This window comes from Oryzias latipes, chromosome 4, assembly GCF_053564925.1.
Source record: "Oryzias latipes strain Hd-rR chromosome 4, Olatipes_Hd-rR_3.1".
Taxonomy (NCBI): Eukaryota; Metazoa; Chordata; class Actinopteri; order Beloniformes; family Adrianichthyidae; genus Oryzias; species Oryzias latipes.
In genome coordinates, this window is record NC_136240.1 from 23,380,431 (window position 1) to 23,403,065 (window position 22,635).

The 22,635-nt window shown below is 38.0% G+C and overlaps 1 long non-coding RNA gene across 1 annotated transcript; it reads left to right on the forward strand.

Moving 5' to 3' along the window:
* Positions 1-9,241: 9,241 nt before the first annotated feature.
* On the forward strand, positions 9,242-19,190 carry LOC144992045 (uncharacterized). The gene is made up of 2 exons (XR_013655777.1): positions 9,242-12,045; positions 14,635-19,190. It is a non-coding gene; the product is annotated as an uncharacterized LOC144992045 (long non-coding RNA).
* The last annotated feature ends 3,445 nt before the right edge of the window (positions 19,191-22,635 follow it).

The following is a 22,635-nucleotide window of genomic DNA, read 5'->3' on the forward strand; positions in this document are numbered from 1 at the left end:
CTTGTCCATGTCCAGCATATACCTTGCCTTCCCCTACCTGTAGCTGGGACAGGCTCCAGCAATCACGTGACCCCAAAGGGGACCCGGCAAGTTTAGACGATGGATGTACAAGCTGCTTGAAATATATATGGAGAGAGAGAGAGAGAGAGAGAGAGAGAGAGAGAGAGAGAGAGAGAGAGAGAGAGAGAGAGAGAGAGAGAGAGAGAGAGAGAGAGAGAGAGAGAGAGAGAGAGAGAGAGAGAGAGAGAGAGAGAGAGAGAGTGAGAGAGAGAGAGAGAGAGAGAGAGAGAGAGTGAGTATTAAGGACAAAGAGTAACAACAATGATAGTTCAGTTGGTGAAGAGTTTACTTTAAAAATGAGAAAATCCGACTTTCAAGGATAAACAAGAATCCTGCTTAACTTAAAGAAAACAGCATTATTTTTTGTTATCGTGCTATTATAGCCAAATTTTACCTAGTTTTTAATTTCTTTTGGGCAGCTTGATTGAAACAGTCGCGTCCACTAAATAAAAAAAAAAAAAAACAACAACAAATTAAGATAGAAATAATAACTTTGGCCAGCACAGGAAATAGCTTCTTTTTCCTGGGGGGCTTTTTAAAGCCGTTATTTGATGAGTTGTTAGAATGAAAAGAAAGGCACCGCTGTAAAAATGCTAAAAAAAAAAAAAAAAAAAAACTTCAAGGAAATAAAATGCATTTTGTGTGAGATGAAAAGTGAGCACGACACACTTCTTTCATCACCCATGTCTGAAGGTTGGTCTACTCACACAATCATTAAAACACTTGAGGTGGGGAAAAGAGAGATATTGAGTGCATTTCTTCATTTTCACAGCTTCTGTTTTTCTGTCACCCTGCAACACATCTTGTGTAAAAGAGAATATATTTTTATTATGTATTTATTATGTTTTTATCTTTCATTTCTTGTCTTGTCTGGAGTGCTCCCAAGATTTTTACAGACAAATTTTCAAAAGTAACTTTGAAAAACAAGACAATTTAGCTAAAATGGTTCCATAGATGTGTTTTACTGGCCTATCTACTGTAAGATGGGCATCATCTCTGCTGATCTAGTGCATTTGGTGTCTTCCTCATGTCTGTGAATAATTCATCTTACAAATTAAAAGCTTAATATTTTACACGTAAGCACTCATTAATGCAACTTTTATATCTAGTGGCTGCTATTTTTTAACATCTTTGAAAAAAGTACATTATCTTTTTCCTTTAAACTTTTCTTTTTAATAACTGCAGTTATTCTCTTATTTTACTCCCCCTGCCCTATTGTCCATGACCTTGAAAAGTGACAGAAATGTCGCCATATGAAGCTTCCCGGGCCAAAAAAGTGCACTTTGATGGGACTGCTGATAGAAGTCGTGTGGAGGCACTGGCTGTTAGCCTGTTGTGCTCTGCTGGACAGTCATTTTCTCACCAATTTGACATGCGTGGCATTTTGTTATCTGGCAAACACAGCCTGTTCAGGGAGAACAGATTATTCCACGAATGTCAAGAGGGGATTGTCTGCTCTCTTCTTCCTTAAAACAGCCTGAAAGCTATGTGACAATGATTCATTCTCTCCCACATGGATTTTAGCACAACAGCACTTAAAGGTAATGACATTGCAGTCAAATGCAAATGTCTTCATGTGGCAACAGTTGAATTAAAATGAATTAGGTGCTGACAAGAGTCAAAAGGCTATGTCAGAGTGTTGACACAGGTGTGATATATCACCAAAAGAAATATATTTTCCTATTTATTGCTTAGATTAGTGATTTATTCACAATGGAGCGGCTGTGGTGCAGTGGTAGGGTGGTCGACCTCTGATCAGAATATTGCAGGTTTGATTTCCGCCTTGCCCACCCATGTGTCGAAGTGTTCTTGTTCCGGACACCGAACCCCACCTTGCCTCTGGTGGAAGGTTGGTGCAAGTGTTCGTCAGCGGTGTGTGAATGGGTTTGTGACTATAAAGCGCTTTGGGCCTTCGAACAAGGTAGAAGGCACTGTACAAGTATACGCCATTTACCGTTTACAATGACACATCATTTTAAAATAAAAAGTGTCTTGGCCCATACTAACTTGCAAAGTTAGTTGTTTTTTAAAAGTTGTTTAAAGCTGCTGAGTTTTAATGAATAAAAATGATTTAAAAAAATGTTTGACTGTGCCTGAAATCTAACTCAAAATTGTAAAGTCATACCAAAAATCGAAAGTAAGTTCAGTGAACTGCTTTTACACCTGGAACCAACTGAATGAAAATCTGCACAGACATGTAGCTTTCACTCATATTTTTATTCTGTTTTAATCCTTTAAACTGTCAATCAAACAAATTGACCAAAATATCCTCAGGCTTCTAACTGGTCTACATAACCTACAGTCTTGCAGGGTTGCATTTGTTGAACAAATTAAAGCTCACGGAAAAATATAAGCAACACCTTTGATTTAACTTAAAATTGCATTTCTGAGTATTAGTTTATTCAAATTGCTGTGAATCAGAAGCAGAGAAAAAAATGCAGTTGGAAAAAATTGTATTTGTCATGTGTAGATAATACGAAGGGCAGGCCACAAGCTGCGCTCCATACTGATGCATCCACTTGTAGACGGCTAGATCCATGTACGTCTTAATTTTCCTTGCCTGAGATGGCATCTGGCTTAAAACTGGGCAGTTGGATAGCTCCGATATTGCTCACCATTTTTGTTGTACCGCTAATGTTAGGTTGAGGGTATGGGGGATTGTGAGCTAGCTGAAGAGCGTGTAAACAGATGGACGATGAGAAGTAGGGGCGGGCTTACTCTGTGACAACTCTTCTAATGAACTACTGCTGCTCTGCAGAAAACAACACAGTTGTTTTTTTTTTGTTTGTTTTTTGGCTAAAAATGGTATAATCATAATTAAAAGACAACCAGGAATGCTTAAAAAAAAGATTATCAGAGTGGGACCTTAAACGTTATTGATTTGCAAAAAATATGCCAAACTAGCTATGAACTCTGGTTTCCAAAAAGAAAAAAAAGGTACAATCTGGGACCCAGTGGGATCCTTGGGGCTTCCTTCCAAGGATGGGTAAATTGATATAGGACATCATTGAAAGGAACCATTCAAAATGGTTTAGACATCAGACATGAATGCCACCCAGGCGCCTTCATGGTGGTGTCATGTCCAACTAGTAGTAGACATGGGACATATTCTCTGGAAGAGACTATATGTCATTGCTAAGCTGGTAATTCCAAGATTTGTGGGAGACAGTGGAAAGGTGGAAAGAATGTAATTCAAAGTTCTGTTAAAAACTTGAGTGATTCAACTAGAAACCCTGTTCTTTTGATTACTTTCACCATTAATTCTTTTATATGGTAAATGGTAAATGGCGTATACTTATATAGCGCCTTTCTTCCTACAAGGACAAAGCGCTTTACAGTCACAGACCCATTCACCCAGTCACACACACATTCACTCACACATTCAGACACTGGTGGCGGCTCCGCTGCCAAGCACAGGCGCCTGCCCACCACCAGAGGCAAGGTGGGGTTCAGTGTCTTGCCCAAGGACACGTCGACTCATGGGCGTGCAAGGCGGGAATCGAACCTGCAACCTTACGATCATGGGTCGACCGCCCTACCGCAACTACTGTACATATTCTGTCCTTTTTCTCAAAGTGGAAAGTCAATAAAAGAGCTTTACAGGCTTCTCTGCTGTTGTACCATGGTGAGCACAAGAGGCAAGGCCTGCCAATACCCTCCCTGCAAAAACACCAACCTCTACCTGCCAGCATCACCTGGTCCCTCAGCCAGCTTCTAGTATCTGCCATAAACAGACATTAGACATCCAACTTTCTTAATGTTATTGTAAGTTTGTAAGTTCTTGGTGATTTCTTTATTAGGTAGGTTTTAGATTTATTATTTGGTAGATTTAGAAATTGCAAAGTTTGTGGGGATTGTAGATCTATGCAACTAAATTATGATTGGAAATGTAAGGAGTGGATCCAAGGCTATGTCACAAAGAAGTATGGACCAAGATAATAAAGCTCTTACTAAGTAGCTACTGTGTAGCAAATTAGTGAGCTTAGTAAGAGGTCAAAGATTTTTAGACTTTCCAAAGACGATATTAATGCAACACATTCAAGCCAGCTTTCTGTATTTGAAGAGCTTATGCTTGTCAGTCAGGGAACCTGCCCATATGATGGTTATTGTTTGTTATCTAAAAAACATTTTTTTCATGTGAAAAAAAGAACAAAAATTAATATCACATTGCTATAATGCTAATATTATTAACATTCTTTGGAGGTTTATTTTAGGGTACAGCTTTAGTTCAAGAGGAACTCTGGCAATGTCACGTCTATGATCTAAGTTTGAAAACTGTGTGGTTATGTTAAGTCCAGAATATTGTGTGATTCCCTGCAAGATTAATCTTCTACCATGCTAAAAAGGTTATGGCAACAGGGTTTTGTGCATGTTGGGGGACAACATGATTTTGTTTATTAAAACAAATGTTCCCATAGTAAGAGACATCAATGAAACAAATAACTTAAAAAACTAATTTTAATTTTATTTTAACTGTTCTATCAAAATTTAATTTTTTCTTAGTGTTTGTAGATTAAGTAAATTTGTTTAGAAACTGTATGTTTTTGGTATTTTGCATGTAAAACATTTAAAATGTGATGCTTGTTATAGTTCCTTGTCATTTTTAAGTCTGATTTTAAAGAAATAAGTTGATGAGGTTAAAACCCAAGCTTGTTCAGACTGATTTCAATTTGTTTTGTTTTAAATGTTGTTTTTTTTGGTCCAAAACAGCTGAAAACAAAATTCTCTGATTTCCAACAAATTATGCCCGACCAGATAATAAAATTTACTAGAGTGACAACACATGACCTCACATCAATAATCTCTAAATCCTTAAACATATAGGTATTGCTTATTCTTTAAAAATATATTGCATAACTTCTTCATTGTTCATATTTCCTTTTTTTTTAAATCATTTTTTTTTTATAAACTACAATTACGTTTCTGATGTCCTCTGCCAGGTTCTGCCAGTATAAAGGTTGAGAACCTTTTTCCTTTGTATGTTAGCAGTTGCAACTTTGGAAAAGATCCAGAGAAGGGAAAATCTTTACAGGCACTGGGCTTTTGTGGCTTTACAAATGATCTTATTATGGCACCAGTCAAAGCTCAGCTATTCAGCACACAAGGCTGTGACATTTCAGAGACCTTCTAGAAAACGAATCAACAAACTGAGCCTGGATGTAATTCCTTTATTTTACAGAATCCATTTATGGCCACATCACAAAATCTGTGTTGTACAACATGAAAATTGAAGAAGGAAAGACTTATTGTATATCAGTTGCATTTGCACAGACAATAAAATAAAGATAGCAGTGACATCCATGAAAGGAATTACACTGGTTTGAACAAGAAATGAATGCAATATGCCTGATTTAGGATGGACTTTAAGCTTGACACATTTATTCCATATAATAGGTTGGGGGTTTTGTTGTTGATGCCTAATTGAATACTTTCAAGATTAAACTGGTTGAAGAGAAGAGTCCCTAAAAATATAAAGTATTTGAGACAGTTATGCAAAGATTCTAAGTATCCATCAAACTAGGTCAAAGAAAAGGAAGAAAAAAACCCTTGAGAGACCGCATGTGTAACCTACAGGGAGACATGAAAGAAACAAATAAAATATTCTGGAAAAACTTACAATAACATTAATAAAGGTTTGATTGCAAATTTGTCGTAGAAAGGAGTAGTGTTAGTAGATATTTTGTTGCTTCATGTTAAGCTCATTTTCCTTTTTTTCTCCAGTTGTCAGTTGTTTGCTTCCATTCCGGCTGTGTGGCACATTTATCGACAATATTGAAAAGCCCCACGCACGGGACGGACTTGTGAAAATGCATGTGTACGCATGTGTCCAATCCCACCAAGTTTTTGTCTCAATGCCAGCCACTTCTCCAGCTAACTTTGCAGTCTGCTCACACCACCACAGCCCTCTCCTTTTGGACAAACACAGCAGTCTCCTTTGTGATGGATGTGGAGTCTAAGCGCCACCACTGTTTTTATCCTTCGAAATATTTCTGCTCCTGCACAAATGCATCCATGTGCATGACACTGGTGTTTCACTTTGTGTGCAATATTTGCACCTGCTCCATCCTTTTCTTGAACCATCATGTTTCCTTTTTCTTTTTTAAGTGTTTTTTTTTTTTTCTTTTTTCCTTTGCCTCATAGTTTCCTCAAGAAATCTATTGTTGCAGCTATGCAAATTTAGCTGACATTCGTGTGGGTCAGGAAAACGTATTGCCTGTTATAGAGGAAACTACAGAACACTGTTCCCATGCTCTTCGGAATGGAGCGCCCGTGTTATGAATGTGTTCCTCCTCGTCCTACTCTCTATGTAAATACTTCCTGTATCTAATCCTAGATCAGCAGACTTTGAGTTTATTAGAACTCATGCGATGCAGCATTACTGAAGGACCATCAGGCCTGCGGTGCCATATATTGTGCTCTCAGCAGCACTCTGCCTCAAATGTGGCAGAATTCAGACGAGATATGCAGCAGCTAGCAAGGCGGCTTAAGGAAAGGTAGGTAAATAGAGAAAGGAATGTCCTAAGCTAAAGAAGTTTTTCAGCGCAAAAGTGAAATCTGAAATGTTACCAAATGTAGTAAACATGTAAGCATTTTTAATAGTTAGTGGATTATATATATATATATATATATATATATATATATATATATATATATATATATATATATATATATATATATATATATATATATATATATAAAAACAGTTTGAATGTGTTAAAAGTTGCTCTAGTAAGTTTCATCAAGGGAGCTATTTATATTTTTCACCTAATCTTTATTTTCCTGTGTTCTTTATGTAGTGTTAAAGGGTCGGTGTGAATGTCTGGTGCATAGCTTTATCCTAAAGGAGTCACCGATTTAATGATGTTCTTCAGAAGTCCTTTCAAACCAGTCTCACGGAGAAACATGAAAACAAGCACGCATCAAAAATCAATATATTTTCTTGCATATACACATTGAGCGCAACTGCCAGGTTCATGCATTGGAGGTCGTGGGGGCGCTTTCATTCTGCAGCCTATATGTTTGAGCTTGAGAATGATCATTTCATAAGAAAGGCTGAGGTAAACTTAGAGGTTTGTTTATAATGTCAAGACAAATTAGTTTTAAAGGTCTTATATAAAAAGAAAATGCACAATATACCGTGTTCATAAACACAATAACATTTTAATATGGACTTTGATAAAGGAGATATTACTTTTTTACAATAAACCCAAAAGTTACCTAATAATTTGGTTAGTTTACAATTGGACTGAGCTTCAGTTTTCTTCTGAGATTCCTCAGTCTGTCCCTGAAGCGGAACAGCTGGTCCAAAACGGCCCTCCGTAGCCAGTGTAACCAGAGTAGAAATGTAGGAACAGATGAGCCGCGGACAAATATAAAGCAATGATTTAAGTTTTATTAAAAACAAAAAAACGGTCCAATCGTTTACTTGTTAGAACTTTTATTTTAACGCAGCTGAAAACACTTCTTCTTTCTATGTCTCATTACATATTCAATTCAATTCAATTCAATTTTATTTGTATAGCCCAAAACCACAACAACAGTCGTCTCGATGGGCTTCGAAGTAAAACATGAACTTAAAATGATCACGAATACAAAGAGTTCAATAGGAAAATACTAAAATGAACTAACAAACTGACTATGCTATACTGGCATCCCTGCCCTTAGACCCCCCTTCATATGGTGTGACATCAACTTAAAACACATGTGTCAAACTCAAGGCCCGCGGGCCAAATGTGGCCCGCCGTGTTATTTTATGTGGCCCGCGAGAGCATCAAATTTTTTAATTTCTTAAAATAAAATAAAAAATTAGTGTGTATTTATTCATATCTAGGGGGAATTGGACTTAAAATATTGGATTGGGCAACTATACATTAGTACGAAAACACTGTCCATAAAACCTAACCTGACAGAATTAAATTTAAAAGGATTTATGCTAGAGTAACAAGCAAACATATGTGTTCTATGCAACTGAAATTGTCACTTTAAAAAGTTATAATAAATAAATAGATAAATTAGTTATTTAACATTAAGTAGTAGTTACGTTTATTTTTCATTACATTTAGTTACATGTATAAGTTATATCTGGCCCTGTGAGGACAGCCGCTATGCTGATGTGGCCCTCTGTGAAAATGAGTTTGACACCCCTGCCTTAAAAGGTACCTTACAGTTAACACAATTGTAGCCAATAACTGAAGAAATCTTTAGTCACATGATGGCAGTCTTAATACAGACCAAATGCAAGGTTTGGGACTCGATCCTCAACAAAGAATTTTTCCAGTCTGTATACATCTTTAATCAGGTGTGACTTATATATAATTCTTGAAAAATAAATAGCAACAACCACTGGAGGGCTCTGTGGGTGTGTGTGTCAGTATTTGAGACTGAGCAATGCAGAGGAAGAAGCGCCGCTCAGTCTTACGCCGAGGTTGGTGGAATTGTTCAAAAGCAACACAGATGATGAAGAATTCAACCGATTTAGTTATTTGATGTGATATAAAGAGTTTAGCTGACTTGTTAGCATGTTCTTTATGCCATATCTGAATAATTGTTCATGTGTTGCCCTAATATACTAGATTCCTCCTATGTTTCATAACATTAAATAACCATCATTGTGTTACAGTAGTGAAGCATGTATATATATTCAGTTAATTATTGTTATCTATTTCATTATTATGACATGCTTTTCAAGAGGAAATGTCAAATTTTGTTCCCATACTTTGTTAAATACATTTCTCACAATAGTGTGTGACATTGTTTTTGGCTTTTGCAACTTATACTCCAGAGCAAAAATATGGTAATCAAGGTTTTAAAACATCGTGATTTCAAAAGTCTTCTGAATTATTCCATTAAATTTGCTCTTTTTTTTTTTTTTCCTGAGTCAGGGCTCTAAAGGGATGACAAACACATCCGTATATCCCATTACTTTCAAGATCGGCTCCATTTTCCTTAAGGGAGAACCCTGCACTAGACAAACTCATTACAGCAAACACAAGCTAACAAAGAAGGGCAGGCAGACATGACGGAGCTGCTTTCCTCCTCTTGAGGATAGAGTGACTCAGAGTCAAAGATGCACTGAAGCATGTCAACATAGGACCAAATTAAATTAAAGTGTAATTAGAAGAATTGTTAAATCACACTTTTGCAGTTTGGGATTTGGTTAATTTACTGAACAACCCTTTAGAGATGGGACTCTTTCTCAGAAGATGCGTCCATGAAGGGTTGGTGTCTGCAAGTGGAGGAGGATGAGTGCATCACACAGCCCCTAACAATAAAGCAAAGATTCAATACAGTGTGATTCAAAGAAAAATCGTGCCAGCGTTGGTGGTGATGCAAATCCGCCTGAAGGAATACATTTTCTCTGACAATTTCTTCAAAAATAAAATGCAGAAAACATTTGAGTATTTCACATGCTGCTTGTCTTACTTTATTTTGCAATCACCGCTATAAAGCAAATTTGAACTCTCTGAATTATACATTTGAGGTTACAAATGCAAAAAAAACAAAAAACATGAAAACATAGATCAAATACCAAAAATAAAAGTTTTTTGTTTTTTTGCAAATACGTGAGTTTAACAGAAATGGAATTTGACCTGATTTAACTTGCAACACATGTTCAATGCCCCAAAGAAAATGTGTCTAGCTGCTAGTGAATGCAAGCATTTTGAATGACACCTGGGTTTATGCACATTCACATCGACTTTCATTGAAAATAATATATTAGCATGGATATTTCCAATATTTCTTGGTGTTTTTGTTGCGCCGCTAATGTTAGCTTGAGGTTGTGAGGGAGATTGTGTAAAAAAAGAAATGATGAGATATCAGCGAAGGGTTTCTTTCATGACATCAGCAAATTAGCAAACAAAGATGCAAATTTCTGAAGAAATAATGCTGCTCTGCACAGAATGTCTTGAAAAGAATGACACAGGCTTTTTGATTTGATATATTTGATATATATATATATATTGTAGGGTTATGGGGGGTGGTTGTGGGTGCGTGGCGATCCCTGGGTTGCTTAGGTTGCGTGCCTGGGCTGGCTTGCGGAGACGGGGCGCCGGTCGGGGGGTGGCCGGCTCATGGGTTCCGGGGGCCCTGGCTTCGTCCTTGGCCTTTGTCTCGGTGTCCGACGCCTGGTGGCCCCCATGGCTGCCGCCTGGTACGGCTAAGCGCTCTTGTCTTGTGGCCTGGGGGCCGGAAACTGGGTTCGCTTGTGCCTCTGGGCATTGGGGGGGCCCCTGTAGGGGGGCCCTCTCTGTGCCTGGCTGGTGGAGTGGGCGGCCCCCTCCTCCTCCCCTCCCGGGCTGCCTGGGTCCGGATGCTGGGGAGGCTTCTGGCCTGGGGGGCTCTCCTCCCCTCTCCTGGTCTGGCTGGTCTAGCTGGGTAGGATCTGGCTCCCCTTATGAACACACGGTTCACGTCGGCAGCATGCATGTATCTCCACCCCCACGTGCACGTGCACACTGCCACACTGCTCCCTGTCTGCTTCATCCCTCCTCCTTACCCACAGTGTATTGATGGACAGATTTTTTTCGCTCATCTTAGTGTCAGATTTTCACCTTTGATGTAACATTCGTCTTTCCAGCAGATCTGGTATAATTGTTACAGCTTAAAATAATAACTTATTCAAATCAGTGCTTTTATCCCCCACCTTTTCACCTTTCTTCCTTTTACTCTCTTCAACCCTCCCCTCACATTCTTCCCCTCTCCCTCCTCACACACACTAAATGTAACAAATATATAAAAAATAATACGACAAAAAGGGGTTTATACAAATCTACACTCTAGTTTATTGAAGCTATATAACCTCTTTTTGTGATAGTAAAACCTGTCCAACACAAAAAGCCTTCAACTCTAATCTGTTTGCTCAGCTGTTGGACAGAACAAGTTTAAGAGAAAAAAAAAAAAAAAAAGATATATTTGATATATTATCTATCTATCTATCCATCTCTCCATCTATCCATCCATCATAAACTTTTTGGGGTTTCTTTTAGAAAAAAAAAAACTGCTCCAGAACCTGCAGACTTACTCCCGGCACAGACCCAGCTCCTTCATCAGTTCCTTTGAGTCTCTGCAGCTCTGAGGTTTCTGCTCCTAAAAGATGTTTGCACTTTGTTCTGCAGATGTAAAGACATACATTTCCCTGAGAACTCCAGCTTGTCGAGCTGAAAATCCAAATGTCCTCCCCCTCCATTTGTTTTTTTACAGGATGCGAATATGCCATTTGTCCCCTGAAACACTAGTTCTAAATATTAATTCTCCATAGGCTTCCATTAACCAGAAATTTTCTTTTTAACTTGGACCACACATTAATTATGTTTTGCTAGAATTTACTGCCCTGATTCCCTCTGTCTCAGCTTCTTCTTAAGCTCTAACATCTATAATCTGCCTTATGGGCTAGACCTGACTTTTGTTGGAAAACAAAACAAACCATAAACTTTTGCTAGTGTAATATAAGCAGGACAAAGCATTTGGGAATTCTCTCCATGCTTTGCCTTCAACCGCAGGAGCTGGAAAGAAGGCAGACTAAATACTGAATTTTAGCTTTGAGGTACCGAGCAGGCAGATTCTCCTGTGACAAATGCATTAGCCCTTACACCAACTTGTACATTTAATGGCTGATGCCTGTGGATAAATGAGGAAGCTGTGCTGTTGACATTGTTATGCACCAAATCGTTTTTTTTTTTTTTTTCAGGCTAAACAACATGGTTACACACAAGTAACATGACCACAATTAGAAACAGTAGATCCCTCAGGGAAAGAGATTTATGAGCAGGTGCTTGTGTGTGATCTTGAAAGTGTTGCAGTGGGGTAAAGCAGTGTACGCTCTGTCTTGATTCCACCAAACTGTGCTTGCTAGTTGTTTAGAAGTGGTTAATTTATTCATGGCCGTTAAAAAATAGAGCCAGGAGAGGACCCTTGTGAGAATATCAAGCCAAGCGCATGTAGCTGGATGGTTGTCAAAACATCTGCTGGTCTTATTGCAGAGCGGTAAGACCCCCCCCCCCCAAGAAAAAAAAAAAAGAAGAAAAAAAATATTAATAAAATTAATATTTTTCCTTCCGTGCTTTACGTGCTTCAGGGACATTTTGTTCTGTTTTTGTTCTGTATCTGTTTATTTGGCAGCAGAACTGCATAAGTGGAAAGTAAATACAAGCTGATTCCTTATTATTGATACTTGCCAGTAATTCTCCTGATTATTACTGAGGACGAATAAATTCCCTTAAAACGTGAAAAAAAAAAAAAAAAAAAAAAAAAAATATATATATATATATATATATATATATATATATATATATATATATATATATATATATATATATATATATATATATATATATATATATATATATATATATATATATATATACATGAAATAATAAAAATTATTTATCCGAAAAGGGTTGGTGTGCACCTGCTGGATGACCGGTTTGTCACATTTTAAATGCACATTTAAACTAGACAGCTGTCAGGGAGCAGATTCAGCTAGTGTTGGGTTTGTAATGGTGCAAGTAATGGTGCAACTAATGTTTATTTTGTGGTACACATAACTTAACCTATAGTCATTGACTGATACAGTCTAGTATACTTTTGCAAAATTACAGCTATGCATGTAATAGTAATTATATGTAATAGTGTATGTTACGTTGCAAAACAAATCAATGATCTCACCTCTACAATCTTCTGTCAGTCAGGCCTCAATTATGAAAGCTGGGGATCCTGTGTAATTTTTCTGCCCCACCCTCGGTTTAAAGGATTCCATTTATTTGTTAAGTGTTTGCAATTACATCCAATTTGGTTTTCTCCCACTGTCACAGTGTTGGTGGCAGCTGATGAGGTCTGAGAGATCCAAGCCTTTGTATTCTCCTGAGATCATGTCCCAAAACAGCATCTGGCGGTGTCTCGCGGCAGTTTGCCACAAAAACAGGGCACACACACACACTCAGAACTATCTTTAAACATGGTTCACTCTTGGTTCAGCTTTATTCTGCACTCATTGCTTCTTCCTGTTGCAGAAAATCTCAATGCAAAGGGATTTCAGTATCATATAAACTTTTGATCCCTCTTGAAAAAGAAAAATCAGAAGCAGATTTTCAAATTCATGAATATCTGTCTGCCTGGATTCTTTATATGAAGCAAACATCTTTTTAGGAAGCCTCAATGCCTGATATCTGAAGACATTAAAAGAAAATCTAGGTGCATTTAACTTAAGCATCATATAAGCCTGACTCCAGCCACTTGAAATGTGCGGAGACGTGTCAAAGACAGACGAAATTGGTCCTTGTACATTGGCTGAACCGTTAAGATATATTTATAAAACACGTCAAAAGCCTCATGGAGACTATAAATGATACTTGAAATTTGGTAGAATGTAATCAAAAACATTTCCTCTTCTAGTCTAGACTTTTATTCTTTACAAAACACCTTGGAAGTTTGAATAGAACATGCTCGGTGCAAAATAGACCTTCACTTTATAACCTGCAGACTTAAACATATGTGAACTCAAACGCACTTTAAAGCCAGAATGGCAGAGGTTTCAGCTAGTCTAACTTTTATTTTTTTTGTTGTTCTTTTAAGACAAAAACAGGTCTTTCTGTAAAACATTTTATATTTTATGGCGATATTTAAAAGAAGTAGAAGTCAAATTGTGTAAAAGTATCACCTTGATTGCTTTTTTCAAGGCAACCTTCTCATATCACTTTTCCTCTGAGTTGATTTTTTTTTTTTTATTGAATTGAGTCGAATATTTTTCATCCACAGGGTCAGTCTATTTGTGGTTCTGTGATGGACAGCAAAGCAGAAATAAAAGATTGATGGATAGATAGATGGGTTTTCATCAACAACATTGGAAAAAAATCTACAAACAAAAAAAAAAACTACAAATATGATGAAATCAATCAAGTCATACTTTAAATGTGTTATTTTTAAGGAAGTTAGGAAGAGTTGTCTTATATAACTTTTCATATTAATGAAAAGATAGGAACCTTAGAAGCGTTTTGCTCCGATTCAGTTTGCACATCCAAATGAAGTTTGCAGGTCATTATAGCATAATGAGTTATCTGGTGCAGCTTCTACCCCAAAACAACGGTGACCTTAACAAGGTTATTTGTAATGTGGGCAAACAATGAGTGGAAAAATTACTGCAAACATCTTGTGCAGAATAATTCCGCCATTGAAAAAGTCTAATATTTACCTCATTATGTCCTTGGTGTTCTCCACTCATAGCCTTCATTGCCCTGAAGCACATCTATGCATAAAGTTCTCTGTTAGGAAAAAAAGGGCAGGCACAACACATTTTAATCATGGTAGACTGAAGCAGAATAGTCATGTTAAATGAGCAGTTCAATGTTTTCATCTCCACTATTTTCTTGACAGGGTTGAGGGCATTGATGATATTTTGGGATCAATGGTTTTCTAAGCTCCTTCAGCCTGAAGAACCATGTATGCCCTTGAAAACTGGTTAATTGAAGAGAGACATCTGCTCAAATGCTTCTTTCCTTACATTATTTTATGTTTTTCCACAATTTTATGCCCATCCATCCACCAGTTGAACATCTCTTCTTGATATTTTTTTTGTAGGGTCATGGGGATTGCTGGAGTCTATCCCAGGGCAAAGAGTGGGTCAGAGTGTCCAAAATAAAACCCACTCGTTCACAGAGAGAGGATGCCAGCTCCAGAAAGAACCCAGCTGGAATTCTGAATGGTTTTTTTTTCTTGTTTTTTTCCCCTATGCACATCAAATAAATAAATTCAAGGGTGATGGTGACTACTCTCAATGTTGTCTCTGAGTGTTTTCTTTCTTTTTATTTTATCAATGTGACCTATGGGACCTGAGAATCCCATCTAGTAATCTAAGACTGATCTTAAACCTAGATTGGTATAATATTGTTGATTTTCATGAAATAGTAGTTGTGTATAGACATTTTGCTCTCCATTATTTCAGAACAGAGTTTACACTTGAACTTGTTTTCATGCACTCTAACTGAACGTTAGCTGCAATGTCTTATAGACTGTGATGTGAGCCCCATTTATTTGTGGTGATATATTTATTTATTTATTTCTTTTTGTGACAAAAAAGGCCTTGCTATCCATCATTTGGCTGCAAAGTCATGTATTTAAAATAGGCATAGTCCAAAGATCAGTCCATGTTTAAGCCTGGATTTTGACAATGGTCTTCTGCACTCCCTCCCTTGAAATGGTCTTCATATGATGTTTCTTGGACTGTCATAAGCACACAGGACAAAGGAAGGATGGTTCAAAAGCAATAGCAGGGTCAGTTGCTCCACCTTAGTTTTATATTGGGAGGTACCAGTTCCACTTTGTGTTTGAAACTGGTTATGAATTGAAAGTAACTAAAGCCAAATGAGTTCACTAAGCTACCCCTAAGTGTCTCATTAAATAGTCTCCATTGACTCTTAACCCTGTAAGACCAGAGATGTCGTTGGCGATACCTAAATACTTACTCTCTTTGATGTACCATTACTCTTCATCAATGTTTATCCGCTGATTGAGACGCAGACAAAAGCAACTTTGCATATCGGCTTTGCACTTGTACTAATGTAAATTGTTGTATATCAGTGCAAGGCTGTTTTTCTCTGCTTCAGGAAATCTGCTGGATTTATGTTAATTCCTTCAACGGTTGAGGAGTTATGGTAGTCTAAAATGTGTCAAAACTGCAGCTGAAGCTCTGGTGTAAAGGCTTAAATAAATGAGTTGTAAAACCTTACAATTGTTTTAAAAAGTGTCAATTTAATGCTTAAGGACTCTTTACTGGTGTGATTTTCACTAAACTTTCTTTTCTTTTCTTTTTAATCTCAAAATGGAGCTTCAGTGGGTATGTTTCAACAACAGGCATGCCACTGTGCAACCCTTTTAGTCATGTTTGAATATATGACTTCAAATCTGGTTAGGATGTCGACAACTACGAAGTTTAAATTAGCTGCCTTTACAAAATCCCACTACAAACCAATGGGGAGCATCACAAACCTCTTTGACCATTAAACAAAGTCTAATGTTGCATTCACCAGTAAATCCTATGTTGCTTGAAACATGCTGAAAAAGCAGAAATGCTTTCTGAAATGTTTTATTTTTATTTTATTTTTTTAGATTAATCTTTAAGCTAATAGCTTATGACTCATAAAGTGGAAAATGTTGACTTACCAACCATTGCCATTGTTCTTTAACAACCTGGGCATGATACTTGCATGGGTTTTAATTACCCTTAACATTTTTGCTCTTTGAATGCAATATTTGAATGCCAGGAAAACACCTTATTTTCCTGCTGTCGAATCACAGCAACAATGTCATTTTATTAACAATTTAAAAAATGTAGAATTCAAGAAGTTTTTACCTTGTTATAAACAAAAGATTCTGTCGATGGAACTAGTAGAGTTTGTCTTGGTAAGATCTCTTAAAATAAGTTGTGATGTCTAGCTTTGTTAAGAAAAAAATAAACATTAAACACTCAAAATTAGGTGCATAGCTCAAAAACGTGTTATATCTTTACAGTCTATATTACATACATGTTTATACTCCCCCTACCCCCTCAAAAAATATCAGAAAAAAAAATCTAAGCACTGTTGCACCATAGACCATAATCATCTTAAAATAAAATGGCTAATTTAAAGATATATTTGTCTTAAAATTTATGTAGATAATGAGTCAAAAACATTTTCAGTTTTAATCAAGCAAGTCTGTTTCTTAAAACAAGACCACAATGATAAGTAGAACTTAATACAATGTTTTTATCATTTCAATAAATCTGAGATGTTCATCTGCATTTCTCGACTGAATTTCGCAGTGAAATTAATCCATTATCCTTCACCATTCTATCTGCGACGAACTAAAAGCCCATCTTGAGTAGACGCCTGTCTTTAAAAACGCTTGGCATGCTGCCAGATTTTTTGAATAAACGCCATGCTATTAAGGGCAGTTACACGGTATATCACTGAAAAGTTACTATTTAGTTAGTTTTGTCTCATGTAAAATTTAATAAGACATTTAAACTAGAAACTTGACAAAAATATTTGGTGAGATTTTGTGTTTTTGCAGTGCACCACCATGAACATATCAAATTAGGTTTAAAGACTGGCAATTATCTGCAAGCTTCTTCGTTCCTATTGGTTACCTTTCATCAATAGCAACCTTCCTGATTTTGTCTGCTTTGCTTTTCTTCCTCTTTTAAATATACTCAGAACTCCAGAGCCACTGCTGTTAGCTTTGAATCCATACTACTTCAGCAGAAACTTGTTTCCAGAGTTGAGTGTAAAATCTCTCAGGCCATACTTCATGAAACTTGATGGAAAAGTGAAGCTTGAGCAAATCAAAGATGCATTCAATTTTAAACTGAATCACTTTTTTTTTTTTTTTGGGATTTTACAAAATGAGGCAGTGGCCTTGGCACAGCATGTGTTCTCTGGGGGCCTTCTAGCCACAATGATTTAAAAATGACAGCTGCTCGATGTTGAAGGAGTAGTTTGTTGGTTAAAATATGCATCTAATGAAAAGCCTTGTGGAATTTACTATTTCTTGTCAGTGTCAGGACACAGTTAAACTAAGCCCTTTGGGCAATTTTCACACTCTGGTGACAGTTACAGTCACAGTGGGTGAGCAATCGAGCATGTAAACAATATGCATGACGCACGTACATGGTTATAGCCAAGCTCGGGTGTTTGGCTGAGCACTGCAGCTTGAGGACTGTTGAGGTCATTTATCAGAAGTCATGGCCTGGACAGTTTCAATCCCTTGACCTATGTTTTCTGTAATCCGAGCCAATGTCATTCCACCGCTAGTTTTAAATCTGCAGGAGAGTCTCTCAATCTTTTCTCAATCTCTTTGCCTCTCCGTTTCTTCATGAAACAAATTTCCCTCTCTACAAATCCAGCACAAGATGAAAAACAAATAAGTAGCCAAAAACTGAAAATGAAGGGAGGACACACGGCTTCAAAACGTTTGTGGATAGTGCAAGTCGGGATTTGGTGATACAGATATGATAATTTGTTGACTAGATTTGTAAGATCTCTGCATTTTCTTTTATACTTAATTCTAAAAAAAATCTAAATCTTGCATTCTCGTTGGCTGTTGGAACATCTCCTTTTGAAAATTCACTTCACATTTACTTTGAATTTGACTTTGAGTAAATATTATGAATACATCTTTTAAATAAAGTCAGTACTCTGCACAAATTACTATGATTCACTTTTTTTTTCCGAAATCTTAGTTTTAGTGTTATGTGTACCTCCTGTATTTTATCCCTCTTTTACCAATTTAGAACTCTTGTCTTAAATTGTAGTGGGGCGCGTTGTCATGTTACCAGGACAACGAGCATCTTAGCTTGCACTGACTTTGACTTTGAAAGGGCAAAGCGAAGCGATATATATGCTGGTCGTCACTATGAGTTGAATAAAGCATCAGTTCACCTATTACCGCTTATTGATTACCGCTTGTTTTTGTCCAGATGCAAACTTTTGTTTTAAATAAGCCGGCGAAGTGATATAGAACATTTAAGCTATGTGACCTGAACTTCTTTTTTAGGTGAGCATTATAACCTTTTAATGCACACCCCGTAGCCAATCAGAATCAAGTATTTAGCCGGAGCGTAGGATAACGCTTTTTAACGCTCTGGTTGATCAGTTCAGAAGAAACAATCATGTAAAAAGTCCAAGGATGCCATTAGTTTATTCCTTTAGATCTGAGTGTGCACTGTTAGAACAAAAATATACTTGTTTGTTTTTGGAGCTTTAAAGACTTAAAAAAAAAGGTTTTTGAAACAGAAAATATTTTTGATTAAAGTTTTGCCACCACAAATATTTGTTTCTCAAGGACAAATTGGTTCTGTAAAAGCACAAACTTATTTTGCACTTGCATTTGCTTTACAGATGTACACACTATGGTTGCAGATGCAAGACTCGTTTTCACACATGGACAACATTTTACATCAAGAAAATACTTGTGAAAAAATTATAATTTCAGTCAGACAACTCTTGCAGTAAAAAAGATTTATTCCATATTTCGTTTAGTTTGGCTGAAGATTTATTCAATATTTCTTTTAGTTTGGCGTAAGGCTCCGTTCAGATACATAAAACAAAGATCTCCATAGAAAACTTTGGGTATTAAACTACCCCCAAAACCAAAAAGGAGATCAGCAAGAGTTTGAAGAGAAAGTGAATGTTAAGATCAGGATTATGTGTGTTTCAGTCAGATGAAGTGTGTTTCGGAGGCATTCCATATTTAAATGACTTACAAGTATAACTGCTATGTGTGACCCGGCACCATTGACCGTGGGGCCGCTCCCGTTCGAGTACAGCGCCACGAAGGGAACACACTATCTGGATTGTGGGGCGGCCGTGGTGCAGCGGTAGGGCGGTTGACCCATGATCGTAATATTGCAGGTTCGATTCCCGCCTTGCACGGCCATGAGTCGATGCGTCCTTGGGCAAGACACTGAACCCCACCTTGCCTCTGGTGGTAGGCGGGCGCCTGTGTTCGGCAGCAGAGCCGCCACCAGTGTGTGAATGTGTGTGTGATTGGGTCTGTGACTGTAAAGTGCTTTGGGCCTGTTAGATAGAAAAGTGGTATATAACTATACACCATTTATCTAAATAGAAGAGAAAAAGAGCCAGGCAAATTGAACATGGAGCCAATATCCCCAAAGACGCTGTAGGGAACTATAAATTGAAACCGGCATGAACCAACCTGTAAGACGACGCAAAGCTTAACGTTCAAACTCCGTTGCTTCCACTGGCATACCATGATACAAGCTTAAGTAACATTCATAAATTCAACGCTTTCATCTGAAGTACTAAAATACGAGCTTAACGGCCATAAATTCGATGTTTTCCTAATAAATAAGTAATTAATAATAAATTAAGTAATAAATTAAGTAATATCCAAATTCCAGGGGAGTAGGGGGTCGCAGACCCAGGAAACGATTTATAGATAAAAACAAAAGCAGTATTAGTCTTGGCATTGTATATAGAAATAACTTAGCAGAACTGATCTGTTTTAGAATGCTTGAGATAAAGGGAATAAAGGTGCTCTTGAACGACAATCTGAGAAAGTGAAATCAAGTAGTTAGTTTAAACAGAAGGTTCAGTTTGTGTATTCACCGCACCATAGAAAGCCATCAGAAGCACAGATTCCAACAGAGAATCGACAGTGAAATATGGAACCTGCACGTAATCTTAACACCAAAATTTTATATGCACCAATGGTAAGAGAAAAGTAACCTTTTGTCTTTTCCGGAGGGACACACCTTTAGAAGGCCATCGAGGAACAGGCGAACGGAAGGGTATCCAAGGACCAAGGAGATTCGTAGATGAGAAAGTTGAACATCTCACGGAGCAAGGACTCCAGCTCGGCTGGATTTGATGCTTTATACTTGAAATCAGCGGTTCTCAAATAGGTGGACAACAAAAGCACAGATTACTGCAATATCAATTGGCAAAGGGGTGTTTGGATACTGCAAAGGAAGAACAATTTGAGATCCATGGGGGATCGTAGGTTTTGATAGTATTTTAGCCGGGCTGAACCACATGCATTTAGAGGCGAAGTACATCAAGTCTCTAAATGGAGATGCTCTTAGTCGAGTGTCATCTGCTTGAAAGCAGGGCAGATTGGGGATTGGCTTGCGGACACAAAATTTAACTCTTGGAACTGAAGCGAGAACGCGTCAGTGATATTGTTTCTATGGCCAGATATAAAATCTGCTCGTTATTTAAACACTAAACCATGTCAACCGATGACGATGATCCGTTGATGAACCATTAGAGCTATGGATTTGGGTTCAACAACCTAAATTTCTGGCGGCCGGACATTCATAAACCAGTCTTCATAAAATTTCCCCCAAAACCAACAGCCCCAGAAACAAGTGGACGGAAACATAAGACCCGAATCAGTCATCGCCACAACAAAACACCACTCCAAGCATTAAGAAGGAGAGACCAGAAACGCAAGAAAGAGAGACATCCAGAGCAAGGAACACGGAGGTAGAAAAATTCTGGTGGCCCATCAGCGACAAAATTATTTTTTTTACATCCAAAGATTTAAAAACAAGATGCGCGGGACTTCATAGTGGGAAGAGAGGCTTGCATCAATGAACCAGAGATCCATGGCAGAAAATACATCCAGACGGGTGAAGGACCATACATTTTACTTAGATAAAGTGGAAACACAGATTCGAAAATGAGTCGCGACCACAGAGATGCAAAGACTGGAGATAAAGGAAAAAATAGACCACCAAGAAATGATCAATAGGATGCAAAATGAAGGGGAGCCAATAGAATTACACAAAGTCCAGCACAGGGCTTCTGACAAATGTAGGCGAAAACATGAGAATTGCAATGACAGCCGAAAGGTAAACTGATAAATAACACTTTGAGCGCCACCTAACTCAAAGAAGACGCCACTGGGAGGGATGGAGAGGCAGAACAGTGAGAACATCTGCAATTTCCGCCATCCCCAGCCATGCATTGCGTCCAGTGGATTAATCATGGAAATGGCATGGTCAGCCGAAGTGCAACAAACAAAAACAAAAAAACGGAGGGAACACGAGGAATTAGGCTGGTGATGCCCATAATGGATGAACTGCGAAGTGCCGACAGGTCTAATGTAAGTCATGTCAAACCTGAATACTTCCAAGAGGCCTCCCTTAGGGGCTGACTCAAAAACGGGGTCCTGGAAAGAGCCTATTACATTGCCCCTACAAACCAGCCAGAAACCCCTTAACCAACCAGAGAGAGAGAAAATAACAAAATATCTGGTAGGTTGAGAAGACGGGGCCGCGTACAAAGCTAACACATTCACAAGGGTGGCTGATGTTAGTTCCCCGAAGGCTAGGGCTGTACTCTCTGGGGAACACAAAGCAGGGTTACTGTCCACACACCAGCTGGCCCCAAGGGAGGAAGGGTGGTACAGAACCAGACCATGTCTTTTCCGTGGTTGTGAGGGCTGGCGGTTCTCGCCTGGATGGGTTTCTCATGCTGGCTGAATTTGCTTTGGCTTTTGGTGTTTTTCTCTGTTGTTGTGTTATTTAGGAGCCAGATGTGAATCTTGGCCATCATTCGATGCTGGCTCTGTTATGGTGGCTCTGTGTTTTGTTTCTATTCTGTTGAAGCTGCTGTGTACATTCGATAGTTTAACCAGCATTTGGATTGGTTCATCGCTGTCTCAACTGTGGACATTTTACTTGTCATTGAGATTTCCGTTGTAATGTATTGATTATGCTTGACACTTAAAATGCCTTAAGTGCAAAGTTCCTGCACTTGGGCCTCTCTTGCATGGGTTTTGCTTTATCCCATAGATGGCAGCACTAGTTATCCAATATGGCAGCACCCCTTTTTAATTCAAGAAGGGCCCAAGTCCAGAGACTTTAGTTTGCTAGTCCTCTGAAATAATAAAAGTGAGGTGCTTCATATTATAGAATTTGTAAGCTATGAACTGGTGCTAAATCTGGGTAAAGTATTAATCATTTGGTGTAGCCTCCCTTTAAGCTATGCAATTAAAACAATTTCCTGGAAAAACAAACATCTTGGACTTGGGCCTCTTTTGAACTAACCGATTCAATTATGACTTCCGAGACAA